Source organism: Cherax quadricarinatus, chromosome 88 (assembly GCF_038502225.1).
Source record: "Cherax quadricarinatus isolate ZL_2023a chromosome 88, ASM3850222v1, whole genome shotgun sequence".
Taxonomy (NCBI): domain Eukaryota; kingdom Metazoa; phylum Arthropoda; class Malacostraca; order Decapoda; family Parastacidae; genus Cherax; species Cherax quadricarinatus.
In genome coordinates, this window is record NC_091379.1 from 4,740,620 (window position 1) to 4,765,619 (window position 25,000).

The following is a 25,000-nucleotide window of genomic DNA, read 5'->3' on the forward strand; positions in this document are numbered from 1 at the left end:
GACACCTGTTGTCCCTGTACAGGTAGCAGTAAGTAGGTGCCTGGGTGTTAGTTTCCTGACACCTGTTGTCCCTGTACAGGTAGCAGTAAGTAGGTGTCTGGGTGTTAGTTTCCTGACACCTGTTGTCCCTGTACAGGTAGCAGTAAGTAGGTGCCTGGGTGTTAGTTTCCTGACACCTGTTGTCCCTGTACAGGTAGCAGTAAGTAGGTGCCTGGGTGTTAGTTTCCTGACACCTGTTGTCCCTGTACAGGTAGCAGTAAGTAGGTGCCTGGGTGTTAGTTTCCTGACACCTGTTGTCCCTGTTCAGGTAGCAGTAAGTAGGTGCCTGGGTGTTAGTTTCCTGACACCTGTTGTCCCTGTACAGGTAGCAGTAAGTAGGTGCCTGGGTGTTAGTTTCCTGACACCTGTTGTCCCTGTACAGGTAGCAGTAAGTAGGTGCCTGGGTGTTAGTTTCCTGACACCTGTTGTCCCTGTTCAGGTAGCAGTAAGTAGGTGCCTGGGTGTTAGTTTCCTGACACCTGTTGTCCCTGTACAGGTAGCAGTAAGTAGGTGCCTGGGTGTTAGTTTCCTGACACCTGTTGTCCCTGTACAGGTAGCAGTAAGTAGGTGCCTGGGTGTTAGTTTCCTGACACCTGTTGTCCCTGTTCAGGTAGCAGTAAGTAGGTGCCTGGGTGTTAGTTTCCTGACACCTGTTGTCCCTGTACAGGTAGCAGTAAGTAGGTGCCTGGGTGTTAGTTTCCTGACACCTGTTGTCCCTGTTCAGGTAGCAGTAAGTAGGTGCCTGGGTGTTAGTTTCCGGACACCTGTTGTCCCTGTTCAGGTAGCAGTAAGTAGGTGCCTGGGTGTTAGTTTCCTGACACCTGTTGTCCCTGTTCAGGTAGCAGCAAGTAGGTGCCTGGGTGTTAGTTTCCTGACATCTGTTGTCCCTGTTCAGCTAGCAGTAAGTAGGTGCCTGGGTGTTAGTTTCCTGACACCTGTTGTCCCTGTTCAGGTAGCAGTAAGTAGGTACCTGGGTGTTAGTTTCTTGACACCTGTTGTCCCTGTTCAGGTTGCAGTAATCAAGTACCTGGGTGTTAGTTTCCTGACACATGTTGTCCCTGTTCAGGTAGCAGTAATTAGGTACCTGGGTGTTAGTCACCTTACACCTGCTGTCCCTGCTCATCTAGCAGTAAGTAGGTACCTAGGTGTGAGTCACCTTACACCTGCTACTGCTGTTCACGTACCAGTGAGTAGGTACCTGGGTGTTAGTCACCTTTCACCTGCTACCATGGTTCAACTAACATTCAGTAGGTACCAAAGTGGAAATTGATCCTCAATGGATTATCCTTTGTTGGCAACAGTGGCGGTATGTTGTGGAGATGAATATGGCATCACTGCAGTGGCGGCGCTGGCGGGCGCATGATACCCTTCTGGTGGTGCATGATACCCCGCTGGTGGGCGCATGATACCCCTCTGGTGGGTGCACGATACTCCTCTTGCAGGCACATGAAACCCTCTGGTAGATGCACAACACCTCGCTGGCGGGGGTACGACACCTTGCTAGCGGGCGCACGACTCCTAGCTGGCGGTGGCACGAGGTGTTGCTAGCGGGCGCACGATACCTCGTTGGCGGGCGCATGAGGTGTCACTGGCTGGCGAACGACACCTCTCTGGCGGGTGCACGACACAACGCTGGCGGGCGCATGACACCTCGTTGGTGGGCGCACGATACCTCGTTGGCGGGCGCATGAGGTTCGCTGGCGGGCGCTACGGTACACTCTAGAGGTCGGCGTGCTGGGTGCCCACTCACCCCAGTACTGGACTGATCCCTCAGAGAGGGTGGTGTGTTGTGTGTAGGTCTGTCAGTGGACCTAATTAACACGTGTTAGACCCCCCAGTGTGCATCCCCTCCCCCAGGAAGAGTGTACGATACCCTGGGGTGATTGTGTACAAGTGATTACTGTAGTGGTTGAAATTGTAGTTTGGTGGTTGATTAGTGGAGAAAGTTGATTGATGGAAGACCCGGTGTTTGATCACCGCCGAGTGTGTTCGTGTTTCACTTTATATATTTCTTCTACGATATGTAAATTACCAGCTATATACACTATCAAGTATATACTGTACACTACGAAATATTAAATTACCAGGTATATACACTACGAGGTGTATACGCCCATAAGTTAATTACTGTCTCCATTATATACACTCCCAAGGAGACTCTATATATATATATATATATATATATATATATATATATATATATATATATATATATATATATATATATATATATATATATATATATATATATATGAACACATCGACCGTCTCCCACCAAGGCAGGGTGACCCGAAAAAGAAAAACTTTCATCATCATTCACTCCATCACTGTCCTGCCAGACGGGTGCTTTACACTACAGTTATAAAACTGCAACATTAACACCCCTCCTTCAGAGTGCAGACACTGTACTTCCCATCTCCAGGACTCAAGTCCGGCCTGCCGGTTGCCCTGAATCCCTTCATAAATGTTACCTTGCTTACACTCCAACAACACGTCAAATCCTAAAAACCATTTGTCTCCATTCGCTCCTATCTAATACGCTCACGCACGCTTGCTGGAAGTCCAAGACCCTCACACACAAAACCTCCTTTACCCTCCCCCCTCTCTCCAACCTTTCTTAGGCCGACCCAACCCCGCCTTCCCTCCACTACAAATTTATACGCTCTCGAAGTCATTCTATTTCGTTCCATCCTCTCTACATGTCCAAACCATCTAAATAACCCCTCCTCAGCCCTCTGGATAATAGTTTTGGTAATCCCACACCTCCTCCTAATTTCCAAACTGGATTCTCTGCATTATATTCACACCATACATTGCCCTCAGACATGACATCCCTATTGCCTCCAGCCTACTTGTTGCAACATTCACAACCCATGCCTCACACCCATACAAGAGCATTGGTATAAATAAACTCCCATACATTTCCGTCTTTGCTTTCATTAATAAAGTTCTTTGTCTCCACAGACTCTTCAGTGCATCACTCACCTTTTTCCCCTTGTCAATTCTATGATTCATCTCATCCTTTACAGACACATCTCCTGACACGTCCACTCCCAAATATCTGAAATACATTCACCTCCTTCATACTCTCTCCCTCCAATCTTATATCCAATCTTCTGTTACCTGGAGGTTACCTGGAGGTTATTCCGGGGATCAACGCCCCCGCGGCCCGGTCCATGACCAGGCCTCCCGATGGATCAGGGCCTGATCAACTAAGCTGTTACTGCTGGCCGCACGCAGTCCAACGTACGAGCCACAGCCCGGCTGATCCGGCACTGACTTTAGGTATCTGTCCAGCTCTCTCTTGAAGGCAGCCAGGGGTTTATTGGCAATTCCCCTAATGCTTGATGGGAGGCTGTTGAACAGTTTTGGGCCCCGGACACTTATGGTGTTTTCTCTTAGTGTACCAATGGCGCCCCTACTTTTTATTGGGGGCATTTTGCATCGCCTGCACAGTCTTTACCTAATTTTTTACACATTTTTCCAAACTCATCAACCAATCTCTGCAACTTCTCTTCAGAATCTCCCAAAAACACAGTGTCATCAGCAAAGAGCAACTGTGGCAACCACTTTGTGTTAGATTCTTTATCTTTTAACCCCACACGTCTTTCCAACACCCGAGCATTCACTTCTCTTACAATTCCACCTCTAAATATATTGAACAACCATGGTGACATCACTCATCCCTGTCTAAGGTCTTCTACTGGGAAATAATCTCCCTCTCGCTTACATACTCTAACCTGAGTCTCACTATGGTTTTTGAAGTGGATGGGTTTCTCAAGGGCAAAATTGTTAAAAATATGTTTTTAGGTGGATGATTAGGTTAGGTAAGGTTAAACTGCTAATCAAGCTCAAACCAGGTTAACCAAACCATAGTAGTTGATCCCAAATCTGCACACACAAATCACTCTCAACCAAAGCAAGAGGTTCGGCAGATGATGCAAAATACTCCCAAACGAGAAGCAGAGACGTCCTGAGTACACCTGAGAATTAATACAATAAGTGTAAGAATCGTAAGATTTTCAACATTCTCCCATCATTCTAACCCACCTTAACCCAAGCCAACCCATCCTATCCCAACCCAGCTTACCATAACCTAAGCAAATAAATGACTGGTGAACAGTGAGACTTACATTCCTGGTGCTGGGAATATTTCACACTGGTGAAAACAATCTTAAATTCACATAATTTACTCTGTAAGTGTTAGTACTGTTTACGTTCTTCGTACACTGAGAATATTACAGTAATGTTGACTCTGCCCGCCACAGATTGCGTCGGCCACCAGTTAACCACACAAAATATTTCTCTTGTAAAATTATTATTAACTGGTTAGTTCTCCTAGTGGATTTCTGGACCCGTTTTTACTTTCGTTTTTCCATTCCTCGTTATACGAAGCTCCTGATAACGCTGAGATGTAGGGTGAAAGGCTTAGAGTGTCTTGTCGCTATTTTTAGTGATATTGTAGCCTTGTGTTGAACTGTTCAAAAAATTTGTATATATATATATATATATATATATATATATATATATATATATATATATATATATATATATATATATATATATATATATAATCAATCACAGAGAGGTTATCTTAATGCAAGACAAGCCACGGGGGATGGAAATCCTTAGCTCAAGTACTTTCACACTTCTCAGTGCATCAACATAGCTGTGTAATGTTGGGAAGGTAGCAACAGGAGAAATGAGGGAAGGTTTTCTCAGAGTATGGTAGTGTGAGTGACACCCGCCAGCACCTCTCTCAGAGAGAGATCGCAGTCAGCAGGACTCGATCGCACCATAGGGAGACGGGCGAGGTTCTAAAGTCACACTCGGATATACCCGCTTGTTTCTGCATGGTGTATTGGTATAAAAATCGCTTGTAAGGTCAGAACATACAGGAGGACACTGAAATAGCTTGAAACCATACTTGAGGCCCACTGACGTGCCCGGGCAGGGAAGAAACGTGGCTTGTGAACCAGGCATTTGTGGCCGAGCGGATAAGAGCGTCACTTGGGAACCTTGCCAGTCTCCCATAGTGGAATCGAGTCCTGCTGACTGCGATCTTTCTCTGTATATACCCGCCTGTGTCTGTGTGGGGCATTATATATGTGAAGAGAAGGATGTCAACAAGTGGGGTCAGGATCCATGCCTCGACCCCCGGCAATCTCAGCTAGGTGAGTCTGACATTCCCTGTCTCACATTCCCTGTCTCACATTCCCTGTCTCACATTCCCTGTCTCACATTCACTGTCTCACATTCCCTGTCTCACATTCCCTGTCTCACATTCCCTGTCTCACATTCCCTGTCTCACATTCCCTGTCTCACATTCCCTGTCTCACATTCCCTGTCTCACATTCACTGTCTCACATTCCCTGTCTCACATTCCCTGTCTCACATTCCCTGTCTCACATTCCCTGTCTCACATTCCCTGTCTCACATTCCCTGTCTCAACCTTTCCTGTGCTTGGCACTGAGCATGTTGTCGTTGTCAGTGACGCAAGTGTTGTCTGGGTTGCATAGTATGGTGCCCATACCCCCTGCCCTTACAGCAGTGACACAGTCACCATTAATTTTGCATATTGCTGACTATTAGCAAACAGATTCAAATAGATAATCAAAATCTATCAATGGTATCGAATTCTCTTATCTCGGTAAAGTGTGGCGTTATTGACAAGGAATAAGTAAGTAAGTAAGTAAGTTTATTGAGGTATACACAAATACAGTTACATAGAATTATCATACATAGCAGCATATGTGTGGAGAACCTGGGATAACACAAAAAAGTCAGACAGAGTGACTTATTTCCATTGTGGTCCTTTTACCTTATTATTATAATATAAAGGTTATAATATTTTCTTATTATTCTACAATGAAGATAACATCTTATTATCATACTAAAAAGACTATCTGCTACACCAAGGTCATTAAGACTATCTACAATACGAGGGTCATTACAAGGAATAAGGTAAAATTTACACGTATGTTAGCTAAAAAATAGAAAATCATTCCCCTCCCTTTCTGTAGCTACATTCATCAGACACCTTTTGGCACTCTTCTTGAACTGGTTCATGCTATGACTGGCTTTGACATGTGCAGGTAGTCTGTTCCATTCCTTTATTGCTGTACAATAAAAGGTGTTTGAAGCCTGGCCACTGACTGTGGCTACTACAAAGTTGTGTTCTCTCCCCCTAGTACTATGATTGCTTTGGTTCCCAACCTTGACAAAATTGACAGCAAGATATTCTGGACACTGTTCGTGAGCAATTTTATAAACATGATTTAGCTTCAGTTGTTTTACTCTGTCTTCAACATTCAGCATATCCAACTGCTGTAATTCATCCTGGCCTACATGCTCTCTTGGTCCCAGCCCCAGGATGAATCTTACGATTTTGTTCTGGGTGATTTGCAGTATATCTTTCAGTTTTTTTGTCAAGGCAGAGTACCATGAAGAGCAAGCGTAATCCATATGGCATTGTATAAGGGCTAGACATAGGGTCCTGCGAGCCTCAGTAGGTAGACACTGTGCTTGTCTATACAGGAACTTCAGTTTGGCATTCGCTTTCTTTACTACACTGTTCCCTATCAATTCTCCTGACATGCATGGGTCAAAGGGGATTCCCAAATATTTTACTGATGAAACCAAAGTGATGGGCTCCCCATTACATTGAACATTAAAATTATTTACCCTTCTCAGTTTATGTTTCGTGCCAAAGAGAATGGCTTCAGTTTTCCCTAGGTGTAATGATAGTTTGTTGTCTACTAACCATTTGCTGCAGGACTCCAGTTCCAGTGTTAAAACATTAGCAATATCTTGTGGGTCTTTACCTGACACTAACAGAGCACTGTCATCTGCATACAGTAGGAGTTTGCACTTGACACTGATAGGCATATCATTGACATAACTTAAGAATAATAAGGGACCCAGAATACTACCTTGGGGAACTCCACATGTTATCGGCAGGGGTTCTGATTCTGTTTTGTTGATTTTGACTATTTGTCTCCTGTTGCTAAGGTAGGACTTAAACCAGTCTACAGAACCTATACCAATAGCTTGAAGTTTATTACATAATATATTGTGGTTGACAGTATCGAAGGCCTTTTGCAGGTCTAAGGTTACCATGCCTATGAGGTTCCCCTTTGACATTTCAGTTCTCAGGTAATCCATCAGATTAATAAGGGAGGTGTCGGTTGAGTAGGATCTTCTAAAGCCCGATTGATAGCTATGGAGAATGTTGTTGTCATTAAGGTACTTAACTACTTGAGAATACACCGCCCTCTCTAGAATTTTAGATATTATACTGAGTATACTAACAGGCCTATAGTTGCTTACATCAGACCTATTATTTTTCTTGAAGATAGGAGTGACTCTGGCCTCCTTGAACCCCTCCGGTACTGTATTAGTGGTGATTGATAGATTTATTATGTGAGCAATAGGGATTGACAGTTCAGAAGCACCATCTTTTAGGAACTTAGACGGGATGTTATCAGGGCCTGTGCTCTTAGTTGGGTTTAACCTGCTTAGTTCTTTTTGAATAAAGTCATGAGATACACTTACTAGTTGACAACTGTTTGGGGTTACACCTTTATTGGTATAGTATGTTTGAAACTTATCAGAGTCTGTGTTAAAGGTATTTGATGCAGCTGGTAGTTTACTTACTAGTGTTGATGCAACAGATGTGTAGTAGGAATTAAAGCAATTTGCCACCTTAGATGTTTCGTGGCATACCTCATTATCGATAGTGAGTACTATGTTAGACCTATCTACTGGCTTATGGCTATACCCCAACTGTTTTAGTTGTTGCCAGAGCTTTCTGGGGTTATGCTTATACTCTTCAATTTTTGAGCAGTAGTGCTTTGCCTTTGCTCCTTTTATAAGTCTCTGTACTCTGTTCCTCACCCTTTGGAATTCATTTAGTGCTGCAATATCCTGTCTGTTTGCTTTAAATCTTTTTAGCAGCTGGTCTCTGAATTTCATATTATCTAATATCTCAGTATTCATCCAGGGTTCAGTTCTTCGTTTAATCCTTCGTTTAAGTCTATTATCTATTCTTAAAAGCTCGTCCCAAGAAGCATATCTCTATTAGCCCATTTCTTGAAACAGTGACAAAAGCGACTGTTCAACAAGAATTTCCTCACCTAGTTGCTAACTAGACAAAATATCACAGATTATAGGTATTGGTGGCTCTAAATTATATACACTGCATCTGCTCTCGTTGCTTCCTCAGTAGATGATAATTATAGCAAGCATGTTGAATTGGACATGGGAACTAACATGATCGACGGTGGTCTGAGTAGATCACTGTGATAACATGAGCGTAGATAAGCCCATTTACCAGACAAGTTGCAATGTGAACAGACTGACTGATGTTGTAGTAGCCAGGCTTAGGCTTGGTTACAATTACTTCTAGCAGTTTGACATAGACACAGGCTATTGTCAAACTAAGTGTAAAGTATGTGATCGGCGTTAAGGTCACTTTTCTACACACTTCGTGTCTGATATCCATTCACTGAGTAATATAGAGATAGCCACTACAACAGCCCGTATAATAAGGAATTGTAGAGAAAGCACAAGGGAGTGCATGTGGCAGACTTGTCAGTGCAGAAAGTAAGAAGTACACAACACGTCCAGAACCAGGTTGTAATTAATACACATACCAGCACTGAACAGACCCAAGGTGATCTGATCTTAGTCAAACCACTTCCACACATCACATAGAGTGTTACCAGCGTGAAACAAGTGCAACATTGCAGCATGATTGAGCAGTGTAGCTTCTGCATTCCTCCACCACTCACACCACGCACTGACTGGTCTCTACATTCCAGTGATTTCACTCACTTCTCGACAGGGATCTCACCTTGCGTCCAAAGAATATATATATGCAAAACAACCACGGGGGAGTTGAATGATAGCTCTAGGCCTTTCGTGTTGCAATCAACACATCAGGAGCTTGTAATGTTGGAGAAAAGAGGAGGAGGTCGAAGCAAATACGATCACAGGGAGTGCCTTTGCGTTCCCTGTGATCGTATTTGCTTGGACCTCCTTTCTGCAACATTGCAAGCTCCTGTTGTGATTGCAACACGAAAGGCCTAGATCTATCATTCAACTCCCCCCGTGGTTGTTTTGCGTTTCGTATCGCTCGTTCGAGATATCTGCATAATTTATATATATACACACATGCACACGTACAGCGTATCTTCTCTTGGTAGTACACAAACTAAGGTTCCTCCATTAGTACTATTGTTCTCCATTTAGCCATGAATATTGCTTGTGACTTGTTTCTGGCCACTGGTTGCCGTCATACCACAGTAGAGGTGATCGAGGTTCCATGGCACCCACCTGCCTTGCATCATCTACACGATGACTGAGCTCCACGCAGCTTGAAACACATGTAGGCCAGCATCTGTAGCACTTACACCCAATACATTGTGTAGGATGGTATACTATCCGAGACACGTCATACCTCGTCATGTAATGACGATAACACTGTAGTTGACTTCGTCAGGTGGGCTAAGTCGAGGTTCTAATGACTGCGTCAACGAGTTATTTTGATACACATTGTAATCAGTGATTGCAGCATGGTGATTGCAACTAGCTTTAGGGGATTAAAACCCAACAATGTTAGGCGGTTAGAAGCTGATAAGGAATGAACGGAATATTCATGAATAGTCAAGAATAATGGGAATACTAAAGAAGATTGACAATTTACAAGTCACACTGACACGAAGAATTCACGTCATTGTGTGTTTTTGATCTTTAGGATGAGCTCGCGGCCCACCACTCCACCTCTCCTACATAGCAGTACTAATTTCTCGATGTTCCAGTCACTCCCGACCTTCACATCTAGTATAATGGCATTCATTTTTTTTACCAGATTATATATGATTAAATCCGGTGTACGAAGCCCGTCAGTTGTTCGTCTTACTGGTTCCTTCACTATAGTGTCTCTCCCGACGATTTGTTCGTGTCACTTAGCTCCTCTATTCGTGATTTCTTGGATAGTTTGACGAATGAAGTCAAGCGTTTGACTTCATTGGGGTTATTTCTATTAAATTGTGCTTGATTTTTAGGGTATCGATGTAATCTGCTCTTTTCATGATGGTTGTAGCGTTCCTTATCCATCTAGGTACTGGTGGTACTGTGGAGTGTTCCTGCAGGACTGTAGCGCTCCTTATCCATCTAGGTACTGGTGGTACTGTGGAGTGTTCCTGCAGGATTGTAGCGTTCCTTATCCATCTAGGTACTGGTGGTACTGTGGAGTGTTCCTGCAGGACTGTAGCGCTCCTTATCCATCTAGGTACTGGTGGTACTGTGGAGTGTTCCTGCAGGACTGTAGCGTTCCTTATCCATCTAGGTACTGGTGGTACTGTGGAGTGTTCTTGCAGGACTGTAGCGTTCCTTATCCATCTAGGTACTGGTGGTACTGTGGAGTGTTCCTGCAGGACTGTAGCGTTCCTTATCCATCTAGGTACTGGTGGTACTGTGGAGTGTTCCTGCAGGATTGTAGCGTTCCTTATCCATCTAGGTACTGGTGGTACTGTGGAGTGTTCCTGCAGGACTGTAGCGCTCCTTATCCATCTAGGTACTGGTGGTACTGTGAAGTGTTCCTGCAGGACTGTAGCGTTCCTTATCCATCTAGGTACTGGTAGTACTGTGGAGTGTTCTTGCAGGACTGTAGCGTTCCTTATCCATCTAGGTACTGGTGGTACTGTGGAGTGTTCCTGCAGGACTGTAGCGTTCCTTATCCATCTAGGTACTGGTGGTACTGTGGAGTGTTATTGCAGGACTGTAGCGTTCCTTATCCATCTAGGTACTGGTGGTACTGTGGAGTGTTCCTGCAGGACTGTAGCGTTCCTTATCCATCTAGGTACTGGTGGTACTGTGGAGTGTTATTGCAGGACTGTAGCGCTCCTTATCCATCTAGGTACTGGTGGTACTGTGGAGTGTTCCTGCAGGACTGTACTAACAATCGAAGACACCAGCATCGCTGGTACACCTTATCCTCCACTTTTCTGGTATAAACTTTGGTGTTGTGTACCCTGTTCTTGTCGATGGATCTTAACATACTCGAGGTGTGCGAGTGCACAGCCAAAGCCTGGTCACAGCCTGGTCACAGACCGGGCCGCGGGGGCGTTGACCCCCGGAACTCTCTCCAGGTAAACTCCAGGTAAACAAGCGTGAACACTTCGTTGTGTAGCAAGTTAAGAGGCACGTAAGTTTCCCCGTCTTCTAAGTTAAGTTATACCATGAATTAAGGAAAAATCCTGGACTTCACCTTACGAAACAGATAAAGAAAATGTGATAGTAATTATGGACACGGTAGATTATAGTGGAAAATGAACATTTTATTACAAGACAAGGGTAACTCGAGTGCCCCTTAAGTGTGTTCCTCCGGACTATAGATCATCTTGACTCACGAAATCGTAATGACTCGATTGCAAACAAACCATACCACGGGGAGGGGGGGGGTTAGAACCCCGCGATCAGAGAGTCATAAAACTCCAGACCGATGCGCTAGCCACTGTGGCTAGCGCATCGGTCTGGAGTTTCATGACTCTCTGGTCGCGGGTTTTAACCCCGCCCGTAGTATGGTTCTTTTTAGGTCCTCTTGTTGAGAGCCATGTACACCTTACATCTCCGTAATGGATATCTCGTTGAACATTTCTAACCATTTATGTCATGTTTCATGTATTTTATGGTGCTTTAGAGGTGTTATGTTGTACACCGCCAAGTATTGTAACATGTATAATTCCGGTATCAGATGGTAATTCGATACATGTTGAGGCTACAGTGTAGTTGGATCTTCAAACTTCTTCAGAGCTTATCCTCTCACCCTGGAGGAAAGATGAATATCTAAATATTTGTAAACCTTTGTCTTTATTAACAGTTTGGTTTGTATTATATTACTGCCACTTGTACACTGAGAGAAAACACAATAAGTGTCCGGGGCCCAAGACTGTTCAACAGCCTCCCACCAGCCATAAGGGGCATTACCAATAGACCCCTGGTTGTCTTCAAAAGGGAGCTGGACAGATACCTAAAGTCATTGCCGGATCAGCCGGGCTATGGTTCGTACGTTGGACTGCGTACGGCCAGCAGTAATAGCCTCGTTGATCAGGCCCTGATCCACCGGAAGGCCTGGTCGTGGGCGAGGCCGCGGGGGCGTTGATCCCCGGAATACACTCCAGGTAGCATCTACAGTACTGTTTGAAACGTGAGGGGGTCACACACTCGTTGTTAAGTTGTAAGCCAGCAGCAGCAGGCAGTTTACACCAACAACTCCATGTCATCGGCAAAAGACAGTGTGGAAATCCACTAGTCCAGGGCTCCCCAAGCTGCGGTCCATCTAGGAAATAGATGCGGCTCTCACATGAAATTATGAGTCCACTTTTGTGTAGGTCCCACACTATACAGTGCCAACAACACCTTGTGGCCCTCATCACACATCTGACCATCTATTGTGGCTCACGTGTGTAGGAAGGTTGAGGACCACTGCGCTAGTCAGTACCTAGCAGTGTTTTACTAATCAAGAAACGAGAAATAATCCTATTTAAACACCCTGTATTTATCTAGCCACTCAAATCTAATACAACAGTTGTAGTTCATTGTATAAACTCTACGAGCAAGTGAATCATTCAGTGAAATATGTTCCGTTTTGGCATCCAAAATTAAGTCTGACAATAATGGAATCTAGCAGCCAGGCATTGTGCCAATCTGATGGTAGGGGAGGAGAGCTTTTTGTGTGGATTGTATCTGTCAAAACTAGACGTCAACACAAGGTGAAACACCCCGATGATAATACTAAAGATGGTTCTGCTTTAATATCGTCAGGATTGTCAGCAATAGCGTACTTTGGAAGACTCGCAGTATGTGTCACCTCCTAGTGCTCCTTCAGATGTATTGTGAGGTAGACCATAAACAACCAGGGTTGTAGATGTATAGGAAGGTAGCCAGTACACAACCAGGGTTGTAGATGTATAGGAAGGTAGCCAGTACACAACCAGGGTTGTAGATGTATAGGAAGGTAGCCAGTACACAACCAGGGTTGTAGATGTATAGGAAGGTAGCCAGTACACAACCAGGGTTGTACATGTATAGGAAGGTAGCGTACACAACCAGGGTTGTACATGTATAGGAAGGTAGCCAGTACACAACCAGGGTTGTAGATGTATAGGAAGGTAGCCAGTACACAACCAGGGTTGTACATGTATAGGAAGGTAGCCAGTACACAACCAGGGTTGTACATGTATAGGAAGGTAGCCAGTACACAACCAGGGTTGTACATGTATAGGAAGGTAGCCAGTACACAACCAGGGTTGTAGATGTATAGGAAGGTAGCCAGTACACAACCAGGGTTGTACATGTATAGGAAGGTAGCCAGTACACAACCAGGGTTGTACATGTATAGGAAGGTAGCCAGTACACAACCAGGGTTGTACATGTATAGGAAGGTAGCCAGTACACAACCAGGGTTGTACATGTATAGGAAGGTAGCCAGTACACAACCAGGGTTGTAGATGTATAGGAAGGTAGCCAGTACACAACCAGGGTTGTAGATGTATAGGAAGGTAGCCAGTACACAACCAGGGTTGTAGATGTATAGGAAGGTAGCCAGTACACAACCAGGGTTGTACATGTATAGGAAGGTAGCCAGTACACAACCAGGGTTGTAGATGTATAGGAAGGTAGCCAGTAAACAACCAGGGTTGTACATGTATAGGAAGGTAGCGTACACAACCAGGGTTGTAGATGTATAGGTGGTTGTAGAGTCTGCCAGGTTATCTAGGTGGTTGTAGAGTCTGCCAGGTTATCTAGGTGGTTGTAGAGTCTGCCAGGTTATCTAGGTGGCTGTAGAGTGTGCCAGGTTATCTAGGTGGTTGTAGAGTGTGCCAGGTATCTAGGTGGTTGTAGAGTCTGCCAGGTTATCTAGGTGGTTGTAGAGTCTGCCAGGTTATCTAGGTGGTTGTAGAGTCTGCCAGGTTATCTAGGTGGTTGTAGAGTCTGCCAGGTTATCTAGGTGGCTGTAGAGTGTGCCAGGTTATCTAGGTGGTTGTAGAGTGTGCCAGGTATCTAGGTGGTTGTAGAGTCTGCCAGGTTATCTAGGTGGTTGTAGAGTCTGCCAGGTTATCTAGGTGGTTGTAGAGTCTGCCAGGTTATCTAGGTGGTTGTAGAGTCTGCCAGGTTATCTAGGTGGTTGTAGAGTGTGCCAGGTATCTAGGTGGTTGTAGAGTCTGCCAGGTAATCTAGGTGGCTGTAGAGTCTGCCAGGTTATCTAGGTGGTTGTAGAGTCTGCCAGGTAATCTAGGTGGCTGTAGAGTCTGCCAGGTTATCTAGGTGGTTGTAGAGTCTGCCAGGTTATCTAGGTGGCTGTAGAGTCTGCCAGGTTATCTAGGTGGTTGTAGAGTCTGCCAGGTTATCTAGGTGGCTGTAGAGTCTGCCAGGTTATCTAGGTGGTTGTAGAGTCTGCCAGGTTATCTAGGTGGTTGTAGAGTCTACCAGGTTATCTAGGTGGTTGTAGAGTCTGCCAGGTTATCTAGGTGGTTGTAGAGTCTGCCAGGTTATCTAGGTGGCTGTAGAGTCTGCCAGGTTATCTAGGTGGCTGTAGAGTCTGCCAGGTTATCTAGGTGGCTGTAGAGTCTGCCAGGTTATCTAGGTGGCTGTAGAGTCTGCCAGGTTATCTAGGTGGTTGTAGAGTCTGCCAGGTTATCTAGGTGGCTGTAGAGTCTGCCAGGTTATCTAGGTGGCTGTAGAGTTGCCAGGTTATCTAGGTGGTTGTAGAGTCTGCCAGGTTATCTAGGTGGCTGTAGAGTCTGCCAGGTTATCTAGGTGGCTGTAGAGTCTGCCAGGTTATCTAGGTGGCTGTAGAGTCTGCCAGGTTATCTAGGTGGCTGTAGAGTCTGCCAGGTTATCTAGGTGGTTGTAGAGTCTGCCAGGTTATCTAGGTGGTTGTAGAGTCTGCCAGGTTATCTAGGTGGCTGTAGAGTCTGCCAGGTTATCTAGGTGGTTGTAGAGTCTGCCAGGTTATCTAGGTGGTTGTAGAGTCTGCCAGGTTATCTAGGTGGTTGTAGAATCTGCCAGGTTATCTAGGTGGTTGTAGAATCTGCCAGGTTATCTAGGTGGTTGTAGAGTCTGCCAGGTTATCTAGGTGGTTGTAGAGTCTGCCAGGTTATCTAGGTGGTTGTAGAATCTGCCAGGTTATCTAGGTGGTTGTAGAGTCTGCCAGGTTATCTAGGTGGTTGTAGAGTCTGCCAGGTTATCTAGGTGGTTGTAGAGTCTGCCAGGTTATCTAGGTGGTTGTAGAATCTGCCAGGTTATCTAGGTGGTTGTAGAGTCTGCCAGGTTATCTAGGTGGTTGTAGAGTCTGCCAGGTTATCTAGGTGGTTGTAGAGTCTGCCAGGTTATCTAGGTGGTTGTAGAGTCTGCCAGGTTATCTAGGTGGTTGTAGAATCTGCCAGGTTATCTAGGTGGTTGTAGAATCTGCCAGGTTATCTAGGTGGTTGTAGAGTCTGCCAGGTTATCTAGGTGGTTGTAGAATCTGCCAGGTTATCTAGGTGGTTGTAGAGTCTGCCAGGTTATCTAGGTGGTTGTAGAGTCTGCCAGGTTATCTAGGTGGTTGTAGAGTCTGCCAGGTTATCTAGGTGGTTGTAGAGTCTGCCAGGTTATCTAGGTGGTTGTAGAGTCTGCCAGGTTATCTAGGTGGTTGTAGAGTCTGCCAGGTTATCTAGGTGGTTGTAGAATCTGCCAGGTTATCTAGGTGGTTGTAGAATCTGCCAGGTTATCTAGGTGGTTGTAGAGTCTGCCAGGTTATCTAGGTGGTTGTAGAATCTGCCAGGTTATCTAGGTGGTTGTAGAGTCTGCCAGGTTATCTAGGTGGTTGTAGAGTCTGCCAGGTTATCTAGGTGGTTGTAGAGTCTGCCAGGTTATCTAGGTGGTTGTAGAGTCTGCCAGGTTATCTAGGTGGTTGTAGAGTCTGCCAGGTTATCTAGGTGGTTGTAGAGTCTGCCAGGTTATCTAGGTGGTTGTAGAATCTGCCAGGTTATCTAGGTGGTTGTAGAATCTGCCAGGTTATCTAGGTGGTTGTAGAGTCTGCCAGGTTATCTAGGTGGTTGTAGAATCTGCCAGGTTATCTAGGTGGTTGTAGAGTCTGCCAGGTTATCTAGGTGGTTGTAGAGTCTGCCAGGTTATCTAGGTGGTTGTAGAGTCTGCCAGGTTATCTAGGTGGTTGTAGAGTCTGCCAGGTTATCTAGGTGGTTGTAGAGTCTGCCAGGTTATCTAGGTGGTTGTAGAGTCTGCCAGGTTATCTAGGTGGTTGTAGAATCTGCCAGGTTATCTAGGTGGTTGTAGAATCTGCCAGGTTATCTAGGTGGTTGTAGAGTCTGCCAGGTTATCTAGGTGGTTGTAGAATCTGCCAGGTTATCTAGGTGGTTGTAGAGTCTGCCAGGTTATCTAGGTGGTTGTAGAGTCTGCCAGGTTATCTAGGTGGCTGTAGAGTCTGCCAGGTTATCTAGGTGGTTGTAGAGTCTGCCAGGTTATCTAGGTGGTTGTAGAGTCTGCCAGGTTATCTAGGTGGCTGTAGAGTCTGCCAGGTTATCTAGGTGGTTGTAGAGTCTGCCAGGTTATCTAGGTGGTTGTAGAGTCTGCCAGGTTATCTAGGTGGTTGTAGAATCTGCCAGGTTCAGTAGGTTTCCCAGGTGTCAGATCTTGGGATCAGTGACCCCCTGATCCTGGTCGTGGAACCTGGCTGACTGGTTGAAGACCTGGTAGTACCAGCAGCAGCCCCAGACTCATAAAAACATTCCATCGAACACTAAAGTGTGGTGACACCTATAGGTGGGTCGTTCAGTAATCTTTCAATGGTCGTTCAACAGTTCAGTGGTCGTTCAGTAGTTCAGCGGTCTGTGTCGTTATCTGAAAGTACTCCCACTGTTCAGTCTTCGTGTGACTGTGGGCTCTGTGGACCGTACGGGTTTAACGCTTCCCCGTGGAAATGATGTGATTGGGTCTTCCCCATATCTCTCTCTCTCTCTCTCTCTCTCTCTCTCTCTCTCTCTCTCTCTCTCTCTCTCTCTCTCCCATCAACCATTCTCACCCCCCCTCCCGATTACCCCCATGTTATCGCATTTACACACACCCACACTACTACTCACACCCACCTACCCACTTAAACATTCAGTCATACCCATCTACCCACCCACCCACTTACCAACCCACTCACCCACCAACCCACTCACCCACCAACCCATCCTACCCATGACTCAGCCTTTGCATTACAAGTGCCAGGCTGCAAAAAATTAACTCTCTCTCTCTCTCTCTCTCTCTCTCTCTCTCTCTCTCTCTCTCTCTCTCTCTCTCTCTCTCTCTCACTCATTGCTAACAGTTGTGCAGGGGATTCATGGTAGAGAGAGAGATTAGATTTTGTTACAGATGTGGTTAGTTTATTGTGCACCTCATATCCATCATGTGGATGGTAGTGGCTAGTATATTGTGCACCTCATATCCATCATGTGGACGGTAGTGGCTAGTTTATTGTGCACCTCATATCCATCATGTGGACGGTAGTGGCTAGTATATTGTGCACCTCATATCCATCATGTGGATGGTAGTGGCTAGTTTATTGTGCACCTCATATCCATCATGTGGATGGTAGTGGCTAGTTTATTGTGCACCTCATATCCATCCTGTGGATGGTAGTGGCTAGTTTATTGTGTACCTCATATCCATCCTGTGGATGGTAGTGGCTAGTTTATTGTGCACCTCATATCCATCCTGTGGATGGTAGTGGCTAGTTTATTGTGCACCTCATATCCATCCTGTGGATGGTAGTGGCTAGTTTATTGTGCACCTCATATCCATCCTGTGGACGGTAGTGGCTAGTTTATTGTGCACCTCATATCCATCCTGTGGATGGTAGTGGCTAGTTTATTGTGCACCTCATATCCATCCTGTGGATGGTAGTGGCTAGTTTATTGTGTACCTCATATCCATCCTGTGGATGGTAGTGGCTAGTTTATTGTGTACCTCATATCCATCCTGTGGATGGTAGTGGCTAGTTTATTGTGTACCTCATATCCATCCTGTGGATGGTAGTGGCTAGTTTATTGTGTACCTCATATCCATCCTGTGGATGGTAGTGGCTAGTTTATTGTGTACCTCATATCCATCCTGTGGATGGTAGTGACTAGTTTATTGTGTACCTCATATCCATCCTGTGGATGGTAGTGGCTAGTTTATTGTGTACCTCATATCCATCCTGTGGATGGTAGTGGCTAGTTTATTGTGTACCTCATATCCATCCTGTGGACATATATGAAGCGTTTTTAATAAACATTGTTTACGGTACACTGACATATCAACTTTATCATTAAGTAATCCAGTGTGTGATAGAATCTATAATAATTGTACGATAATCCCATTTTCCCAGATTATTTGAGTATCTATACCTGGGATTATGTCATGCATTGATACCTTGATCATTAAGGTATATGGGGCTGGGGTTGTCATACAGAGATACCTATCTTGGATAACAGAGCTACCGATTCTCATTCAGTTATATTACAAGGCCTGAGATATCTAGATGAGAGCTGTAATGTTAGAGGGGGCGGTGACCCCCTCTAACATTACAGGTACGTCTCTTCAAAGGGAGTTTTGACCGGGTTAATTACCAGGAGGTGATGGGAGGAGCGGCTGTTCATCCCCCCTTAGATACTCAACTAGGTCAGTACACTCAACATTCCCTGTTTTACCCTGCCAGATGTGATAAACTGCCTGAGATGTGAGTGATGTGTCACTCTGTCTTGCTTGTTCTTTGATGTGATGCACACGGCAGTCAGGTGTAGAGTAATGTCTCATGTGGAGTGTGTCTCTCTCTCTCTCACACACACACACACACACACACACACACACACACACACACACACACACACACACACGTATCTTCAGCCACAGAGTAGTCAGTAAGTGGAATAGTTTGGGAAGCGATGTAGTGGAGGCAGGATCCATACATAGCTTTAAGCAGAGGTATGATAAAGCTCACGGCTCGGGGAGAGTGACCTAGTAGCGATCAGTGAAGAGGCGGGGCCAGGAGCTCGGACTCGACCCCCGCAACCTCAACTAGGTGAGTACAACTAGGTGAGTACACCCTCACACACACACACACACACACCCTCACACACACACCCTCACACACCCTCACACACACACCCTCACACACACACACACCCTCACACACACACACACCCTCACACACACACACACCCTCACACACACACACACACACCCTCACACACACACCCTCACACACACCTTGCAACATCAGAAGACAGTGACAGTTACAGAGGTAATCTGAGACCTCCATAGAACAGAGACAGACTGAGAAGTCACTACAAGGAACAAGACACCTAACATCGACCTCAACACCACCATTGATGTCAGGAAGTGATGGTAGTCTTATTGAGAGTGTCATACGTAGTTCAGTGCCTGACACAACACTGAGAGTGTCGTACATAGCTCAGTGTCTGACACAACACTGAGAGTGTCGTACATAGTTTAGTGCCTGCAACAACACTGAGAGTGTCGTACATAGTTCAGTGCCTGACACAACACTGAGAGTGTCGTACATAGTTCAGTGTCTGACACAACACTGAGAGTGTCGTACATAGTTCAGTGCCTGACACAACACTGAGAGTGTCGTACATAGTTCAGTGCCTGCAACAACACTGAGAGTGTCGTACATAGCTCAGTGCCTGACACAAAGTCATACAATCATGCACACAACTCTTCCACAAAGATCTTCTTTACTGAGTTTTCGTATAAGTGATTGCAAAGATGCATGGAGAGTTGCAGAACACTTGCGGTGATTGCAAAGATGCATGGAGAGTTGCAGAACACTTGCGGTGAAAGATTTACCAGGTGATCTTCAATTATCCAGGTAATCTTTCAGTCACTTCAAAAGCTGGACTGTATAAAGGAGTCGTTTAGAGGAGCGTTATAAGAGAGTTTACTGTGTAAGTAGGCTCAATAGTGCTCACATTTCTGTGATTATCATAATTTAGAAATTTGACTAGTTTAGCCCCCTTAGTGGGAGTAAACTAGGAGGTGGAGGTGGGGTGGAGGTAAGTATAGATGGAGGTAGGGTGTTGTTGTGAGGGGGGGGGGTGGATAGGGTGTAAGTGGAGGGTGGGGGAGGGTAGTGGCGACGGTGAGTGGTGAACAGTGAAGTGTTCCAAGTGGATAATGGTGGGCCCTGCTCTGCCACGCCCCCTCCCTTACACCTCCACTCACCTCCACTACTCTAACCTCCACTACTCTAACCTCCACTGCTCTAACCTCCACTACTCTAACCTCCACTACTCTAACCTCCACTACTCTAACCTCCACTACTCTCACCTCCACTACTCTAACCTCCACTACTCTAACCTCCACTACTCTCACCTCCACTACTCTAACCTCCACTACTCTAACCTCCATTACTCTCACCTCCATTACTCTCACCTCCACTACTCTCACCTCCACTACTCTAACCTCCACTACTCTAACCTCCACTACTCTAACCTCCATTACTCTCACCTCCACTACTCTCACCTCCACTACTATAACCTCCACTACTATATCTTCCACTACTTAACCTCCACTACTATAACCTCCACTACTATAACCTCCACTACTATATCCTCCACTACTTAACCTCCACTACTATAACCTCCACTACTATATCCTCCACTACTTAACCACTACTATAACCTCCACTACTATAACCACCACTACTATATCCTCCATATCCTCCACTACTTAACCACTACTATAACCTCCACTACTTAATAACCACCACTACTATATCCTCCACTACTATAACCTCCACTATAACCTCCACTACTTAACTTCCACTACTATAACCTCCACTACTATATCCTCCACTACTTAACTTCCACTACTATAACCTCCACTACTATAACCTCCACTACTATATCCTCCACTACTATAACCTCCACTATAACCTCCACTATAGCCTCCACTACTATATCCTCCACTACTCTAACCTCCACTATAACCTCCACTACTCTAACCTCCACTATAACCTCCACTACTATAACCTCCACTACTATAACCTTCACTACTATAACCTCCACTACTATAACCTCCACTACTTAACCTCCACTATAACCTCCACTACTATAACCTCCACTATAACCTCCACTACTATATCCTGCACTACTATAACCTCCACTACTATATCCTCCACTATATCCTCCACTACTATAACCTACACTACTATATCCTCCACTACTATAACCTCCACTACTATATCCAACACTATATCCTCCACTACTATAACCTCCACTACTCTAACCTCCACCACTATAACCTCCACTACTATAACCTTCACTACTATAACCTCCACTACTATAACCTCCACTACTTAACCTCCACTATAAACTCCACTACTCTAACCTCCACTATAGCCTCCACTACTATAACCTCCACTACTTAACCTCCATTATAACCTCCACTACTATATCCTCCACTACTATAACCTCCACTACTATAACCTCCATTATAACCTCCACTACTATATCCTCTACTACTATATCCTCCACTACTATATCCTCTACTACATCCTCCACTACTATATCCTCCACTACTATAACCTCCACTATAACCTCCACTATAACCTCCATTACTATAACCTCCACTATAACCTCCACTATATCCTCCACTACTATATCCTCCACTACTTAACCTCCACTATAACCTCCACTATATCCTCCACTACTATATCCTCCACTATTTAACCTCCACTATAACCTCCACTATAACCTCCACTATAACCTCCACTATATCCTCCACTACTATATCCTCCACTACTTAGCCTCCACTATAACCTCCACTATAACCTCCACTATATCCTCCACTACTATATCCTCCACTACTTAACCTCCACTATAACCTCCACTATATCCTCCACTATATCCTCCACTATTTAACCTCCACTATAACCTCCACTATAACCTCCACTATAGCCTCCACTATATCCTCCACTACTATATCCTCCACTATTTAGCCTCCACTATAACCTCCATTATAACCTCCACTATAACCTCCACTATAACCTCCACTATAACCTCCACTATATCCTCCAGTACTATATCCTCCACTACTTAACCTCCACTATATCCTCCACTACTATATCCTCCACTATTTAACCTCCACTATAACCTCCACTATAACCTCCACTATATCCTCCACTACTATATCCTCCACTACTTAGCCTCCACTATAACCTCCACTATAACCTCCACTATAACCTCCACTATATCCTCCACTACTATATCCTCCACTACTTAACCTCCACTATAACCTCCATTATAACCTCCATTATAACCTCCACTATAACCTCAACTATAACCTCCACTATAACCTCCACTACAATATCCTCCACTACTTAACCTCCACTATAACCTCCACTATAACCTCCATTATAACCTCCACTATAACCTCCACTATAACCTCCATTATAACCTCCATTATAACCTTCACTATAACCTCCACTATAACCTCCACTATAAATTCCACTATAACCTCCACTATATCCTCCACTACTATATCCTCCACTACTTAACCTCCATTATAACCTCCACTATAACCTTCATTATAACCTCCACTGTAACCTCCACTATAACCTCCACTATAACCTCCTCTATAACCTCCATTATAACCTCCATTATAAGCACTATAACCTCCACTATAACCTCCACTATATCCTCCACTACTATATCCTCCACTACTTAACCTCCACTATAACCTCCACTATAACCTCCACTATATCCTCCACTATAACCTCCACTATAACCTCCACTATAACCTCCACTATATCCTCCACTACTATATCCTCCACTACTTAACCTCCACTATAACCTCCACTATAACCTCCACTATATCCTCCACTACTTAACCTCCACTATAACCTCCAATATAACCTCTACTATATCCTCCACTACTATATCCTCCACTACTTAACCTCCACTATAACCTCCACTATAACCTCAACTATATACTCCACTACTATATCCTCCACTACTTAACCTCCACTATAACCTCCACTGTAACCTCCACTATATCCACCACTATATCCTCCACTATATCCTCCACTATATCCTCCACTATAACCTCCACTATAACCTCCACTATAACCTCCACTATAACCTCCACTATATCCTCCACTATAACCTCCAATATAACCTCTACTATATCCTCCACTACTATATCCTCCACTACTTAACCTCCACTATAACCTCCACTATAACCTCAACTATATCCTCCACTACTATATCCTCCACTACTTAACCTCCACTATAACCTCCACTATAACCTCCACTATAACCTCAACTATATCCTCCACTACTTAACCTCCACTATAACCTCCACTGTAACCTCCACTATATCCACCACTATATCCTCCACTATATCCTCCACTATAACCTCCACTATAACCTCCACTATAACCTCCACTATAACCTCCACTATATCCTCCACTATAACCTCCACTATATCCACCACTATATCCTCCACTATAACCTCCACTATATCCTCCACTATAACCTCCACTATAACCTCCACTATATCCACCACTATATCCTCCACTATATCCTCCACTATAACCTCCACTATAACCTCCACTATAACCTCCACTATAACCTCCACTATAACCTCCACTATATCCTCCACTATAACCTCCACTATAACCTCCACTATATCCACCACTATATCCTCCACTATAACCTCCACTATATCCACCACTATATCCTCCACTATAACCTCCACTATCTCCTTTCCATTTACTCGTGTACTCACCTAATTGTGGTTGCAGGGGTCGAGACTCAGCTCCTGGCCCCGCCTCTTCACTGATCGCTACTGGATCCTCTCTCTCTCTCTGCTTCCTGAGCTTTGTCATACCTCTTGTTAAAACTATGTATGGTTCCTGCCTCCACTACTTCACTTGCTAGGCTATTCCACTTGCTGACAACTCTATGACTGAAGAAATACTTCCTAACGTCCCTGTGACTCGTCTGAGTCTTCAGCTTCCAGTTGTGACCCCTTGTCCCTGTGTCCCCTCTCTGGAACATCCTATCTCTGTCCACCTTGTCTATTCCCCGCAGTATCTTGTATGTCGTTATCATGTCTCCCGTGACCCTTCTGTCCTCCAGTGTCGTCAGTCCGATTTCCCTTAACCTTTCCTCGTACGACATTCCCTTGAGCTCTGGGACTAGCCTTGTTGCAAACCTTTGTACTTTCTCTAACTTCTTGACGTGCTTGACCAGGTGTGGGTTCCAGACTGGTGCTGCATACTCCAGTATGGGCCTAACATACACAGTGTACAGTGTCTTGAACGATTCCTTATTAAGGTATCGGAACGCTATTCTCAGGTTTGCCAGGCGCCCGTATGCTGCAGCGGTTATTTGGTTGATGTGTGCCTCCGGTGATGTGCTCGGTGTTATGGTCACCCCAAGGTCTTTCTCCCTGAGTGAGGTCTGTAGTCTTTGTCCACCTAGCCTATACTCTGTCTGCGGTCTTCTTTGCCCCTCCCCAATCTTCATGACTTTGCATTTGGCTGGATTGAATTCGAGAAGCCAGTTACTGGACCACATGTCCAGCCTGTCCAGGTCTCTTTGCAGTCCTGCCTCATCCTCATCCGATTTAATTCTTCTCATCAACTTCACATCATCTGCGAACAGGGACACTTCAGAGTCTATTCCTTCCATCATGTCGTTCACATATATCAAAAATAGCATTGGTCCTAGAACTGACCCCTGTGGGACCCCGCTCGTCACAGGCGCTCACTGTGATACCTCTTCACGTACCATGACTCGTTGCTGCCTCCCTGTCAGGTATTCCCTGATCCATTGCAGTGCCCTCCCTGTTACATGCGCCTGATCCTCCAGCTTCTGCACTAATCTCTTGGGGGGAACTG

At 45.0% G+C, this 25,000-nt stretch overlaps 1 protein-coding gene across 2 annotated transcripts in view; it reads left to right on the forward strand.

Annotated features, from left to right (window-relative positions):
- The first annotated feature begins 1,801 nt into the window (after positions 1-1,801).
- LOC128698544 (1-phosphatidylinositol 4,5-bisphosphate phosphodiesterase epsilon-1) overlaps positions 1,802-25,000 on the forward strand; it is a 209,770-nt gene continuing 186,571 nt past the window's right edge. For both annotated transcript variants that reach the window (XM_070103876.1, XM_070103878.1), the window contains exon 1: positions 1,802-1,836. The gene's annotated coding sequence lies outside the window, so the exon portion shown is untranslated. The remainder of the gene's footprint in view (positions 1,837-25,000) is intronic.